Source organism: Protobothrops mucrosquamatus, unplaced genomic scaffold (assembly GCF_001527695.2).
Source record: "Protobothrops mucrosquamatus isolate PMUCROS unplaced genomic scaffold, P.Mucros_1.0 scaffold3010, whole genome shotgun sequence".
Lineage (NCBI taxonomy): Eukaryota > Metazoa > Chordata > Lepidosauria > Squamata > Viperidae > Protobothrops > Protobothrops mucrosquamatus.
The window spans coordinates 243,690-248,290 of NW_015389026.1; the positions used below are offsets into that span (position 1 = coordinate 243,690).

At 35.9% G+C, this 4,601-nt stretch overlaps 1 protein-coding gene across 1 annotated transcript in view; it reads right to left on the reverse strand.

Moving 5' to 3' along the window:
• LOC107296866 (polypeptide N-acetylgalactosaminyltransferase 13) overlaps nt 1-4,601 on the reverse strand; it is a 98,851-nt gene that overhangs the window by 60,035 nt on the left and 34,215 nt on the right. The window lies entirely within an intron of this gene.

Here is a 4,601-nt window from a genome sequence, read left to right on the forward strand (position 1 = left end):
AAAATATACAAAGCAAAAAGGGCTCTTGATTTCCATGTGAATGACAGAGTAGAGGATTTCTACAATCTTCTGTATAGAGTTTTGTTTTGTTTTTTTAAAAAAAGGAAAGACCCTATACTGTCTGATACGAATATTAGATTAGTAAAGATATCACAAAAGAAACTTAGATTCAAGCCACTTTAGCTACTGGAAATGGAAAGCTCAGTTGTCTGCTTTTGTGTGATTTGGGCAGTTGTTAAGCAATTTACTTTACATGCCTTCATGCAGAAATATGATTGTGGTTTGATTCAAAGCTGTGCCATGCTAAATTACCTCTGGAGTCTTTTGATGCTATTCTTGCCTGTTCTATCATGTAATAGGTGCATTTTAGTAAAAAGACAAGACTTTTTTGTCCTCAGATCATCATTAAAGGGATAGTCATACAGGGAAAAAAATCCAAGTGTGTTCCATTTTTAAAAAACTGAATAATGGTGTAGCTAAAGCAGTCCAAAATAGATCTTTAAATACAAAGCAATAGCTTCTTATCTCACAATAATATTCTGCAGGATCATACTTTCAAGCACTTAAATCACAGAAGTGATAAATTTTTTTACATCAACATTATATGCAGGTTAAATGTATAAGACATATAAGATCGTAAGAAGATTCCTCAGTCAAAATGCTATCTACTATAGCTCCCAGTAGCAACCAGAAATCTCTGAGAAGACCCAAAAGTAGGATATGTGCATATATCACCCAAATATAAACTGCTAATCAGAAGCAAGTTAAGCACCTATAATCAGGATGAGTGGAAAGTATCCTTAGGCTTTATCAGCCATAGTTTATAGAATTTGATGTGGTCCTGGGCAATGAAGAAACTCTCTAACTGTTGCTTCAGTGGCCATCCATTATGCAGAGTGGGATAATGCTGGAAGTGTAAAAGAGAAGCAGAAGTCTGTTTTAGAGTGGATATTAAGATAGGCTAGTTGTCTAACTAGCATGTAGCGTATGCTTACCACCACAAAAATAACTATTTCCTTGAATGTCTGTTTCAAAGATCCTTATGGAAGATAAGAGGAAACCTCTGATAAACAGGACAAATATGGCCTACATAAATGTTTCACCTGGCCAGGCAACTCCTTCTTCTCAAGCTGTACCTCTAGTGAAATTTCAATACCCAAGTCCCCAGAAACAGTAATTAAAGACTTTTATCTCCAATTACAGATAAGAAACTCAGTATTCAAAAATGTCTCCTAGCTGAACTGCTCACAACAGAAAGGGTTTCAGAGAACTTCTGTAGGATGATCTGAGCAATTGCTCTACACCCCTTCCTGTGCACTGAAAAAGACATTTCTACCACGGGAAATACGGGTGATTGCGATTGTTCATTTTCTCAAGTCTGCCTTTCTTTATTTCCCCTGGCTTATATGCCCGTTCAGGTAGAAACTCTTAAGTAGCTAAAAATTTCCCAACACAGTAATTAGGTTTAAAACAGCTCAAATTAAGTAAAGCCCAATCCACTTGGCACCCTCTATTCCAGGAACAGCTAGATTCGTACTCCTATGTTATTCCCAAAGGATACATGGAAGAGTCAAGCCTTGATTATCTTCTGAAGTACGGTACTTTAATTCCAGAGGTAGAGGGCCATGATATTAAAAGCTCATATTTAGCTCCCCTCTCATTGACACTCCTGAGAAGGAGGCATAATCTAACCAGAGGGCAGAGGCACACTGAACAGGCAACCTGAGAGATAACTTGATCCAAAGCCATAAAGGGCATTACAGATCATAATCAGCACCTTGAATTGTATCCAGACGCTTATCAGTAACCAACGCAACTCCTACAATAATAGTTTCACATGGATAGGTAAGGCACTATTCATCAGCATGCAGGCAGCTGCATTCTGCAGCTTTCAAATGATCCTCAAGAGAACTCGGTGTACACCAAATTTCATTAATCTACACTGAAGTGACAAAAGCACGAGTGACTTCCAATGTAGACTCTTGTTCCAAAACAAGCCAAAATCAGCAAACAACTAAAGCTGTGAAAAGGATCTCCTGTGACAGTCTCTATCTGCTCTTTCAGTAGGAGCTACGATCCAGGAGAGCCCAGATTGTTAGGCTGCCCAGATTTTGTTAGCCCAGATTTTGTCTAGCATCAAAGATAATTTTTTTCTGTAATATGAAAGCTTCTGAATCAACAGTCTCTCCATCTAGTTAGGGTTGAATCTAAATGTGTTTCTCCTCTCCAGATCATAACAGAGGTCATACAGAGAATCCTATAACATGGAGAAAAGATGGCTGCAAAGATAGGCGGATAGACTTCCAAATATTTTCTTATGAAAATTATCTCTATTTTTTTTTTGGCCTGGGTATTACAATCTCTTACTTGAATCAATCTGGCTCAGCATTCCAGTTAACAAAGTGATGTTACTAAAAAAGGAGTAAAATGCACAACATTCACAAACAATACCACAATTATGCTCCAATCTGTATAGTAGTCTGAGGTGAATAGATCACATCATTTTAAATTACAATGCATCAAATAGAATTCCCTAAGAATCCCCAATCAGTTGATTGCACCTAAGAGTCAAAATAGCTCCTTGATATACCACATATGCAATGAGTTTCACACATTCATCCATTTTATGACTTCTAGTCTAAAAATAATAGAACAACTGGCCTGTGCGTTCCTCACTTTATATTCACCAGAAATAAAAATGGGTGCATTCTGCCTATATATGTAGTTTTCTATATACTTTTTTGATAAAATAAAGGAATGAAAATATCATAATAAGTGGCAAGCCATGGGCAGCACGCTTGAGAGCTGATTGTTTCATCAGATGAGTCATTATGAAAAAGAGAGTCTTTTAAATACTGTAGCATGAATATCTATACTCCATCATTTATTAGTGTATATTATTCCCTCTTACACTCATTTTAAGATCAATTTTCTGATTTATTTAAGATTACTTATAAACTCAAGAAGTTTCCAACATTTCATTTCTGTCATAGGTTTTACAGAAGACTGAAATGTTAGTTCCAAATTCAATCATTTGGAAATATAATTCCTATCCCTAAAACACAATTTAAGGATGTTACTATAAGTACATGACAAATCATTAGGAAGCTTTGCCCTCTAGTACCCTTTAAGCTACATGAATAAATTATTTTAAAAAATGAACAGTTAAATAAATGCATGTATGCATGTGTATTTGTTTTGTTATTTGTTTCTTTTATTTGTTAATAGAGTGCCTATTGTCCAAGGAATTCAAGACATGTATTGGCACTTCTTTCTCCTGTTTTTCCCATAATTATGTTGAGATAGATCAGACTGGGAAAGTGGCTAATCTGTATAAATTTAATTAATTAATTAATCAATCCCAAATAGAGATCTTCCATGGCTGATGGAAGACTTAAATCTAGATCTCCCCGACAACCTGACTCTCATCCTTGTGTTGGGAAAGCAATCCATGAAGAATTTCCTTTATTTCAGCATGCACAACAGTAGTAAGTGAAATCTTCTTAGCAAAGAAATTATCTCAGCTCCATATATAAAATTAGTATACATTTAGGAAAACATTCAAAGATAAATCAGCAGATATTTAGGAAATTGGCATGAGAAATTATAGATATGTGTGGGAAAATTTTAGAGAAAAAGGTACACATCAATAGAAGAGAATATTTGTAGCTCAGTGTTGAACTGTGGGTCCTTGGTACTCTCTAACTTTGGTTGTTTTCTTGCAGACATTTCTTGCAGATAGCATACTGATGATGTTACCTAGTTTGGTAATGAAACATCTGCAAGAAAACAACCAAGCTCAGAGAACACCAAGGACCCCAAGTATATACCAATGGAGGAAAGCAAAATGGAACTGTTTCATAGGCAGCATAAAAGAAATACACATACTATAGGACACCCATGTTATGTGTATTTAATCCATAATCTGATGATGGTTATGGATGTTCCATGCCAATCCTCATTTGCTCCCACTTGCTGAGAAGTCATGAAGTTAAGTAACAAATGGGCATATGCAATACTGAGCAGATAAGATTAATAATGACTGATGGGCCTCTAGTCTACATCATACAATTTTTAGATACCCAAAGCTTCAAAAGCAATGTGATGTGTTGCATAGTGTGGAAAAAACAAAACAAAAAACCCATGGCACTAAAACTGAAGGATGAAATTGAGCTCAAGACAATCCATAAACAGAAGGCTTCACTCAGCAGAACAGAAAGTGGGAATCCAGAAAGAGCAGAGAAGGAAACTGAACAGTAAGTACATTTGCCCTGATTCAGTTTTGCTGAATGAAGCCCTCTATGGAAGACGCTCTTCATTTGGATCGTCTTCCTAATTTCAAGTCAAAGTAGAGATTTCATTTAAGATGAACAAAATTAAAACATCCCTATCTTAAACGTTAACATTTTTAACAGAAAATCTGCCAGTTATTACAAAAGGAAATAAAATGGAAAATTACCCTAAAAGACATTTCAAGATTCTCTCCACCCCAGATATCCATTCCTGCATCGTATGTTCCTATCTCTTCAAAGTAGTTTCTGTCAATAGAAAATAAGCCACCAGCCATAGTAGGGGTCCTAGTTGAAAACAAAAGAAAAAGG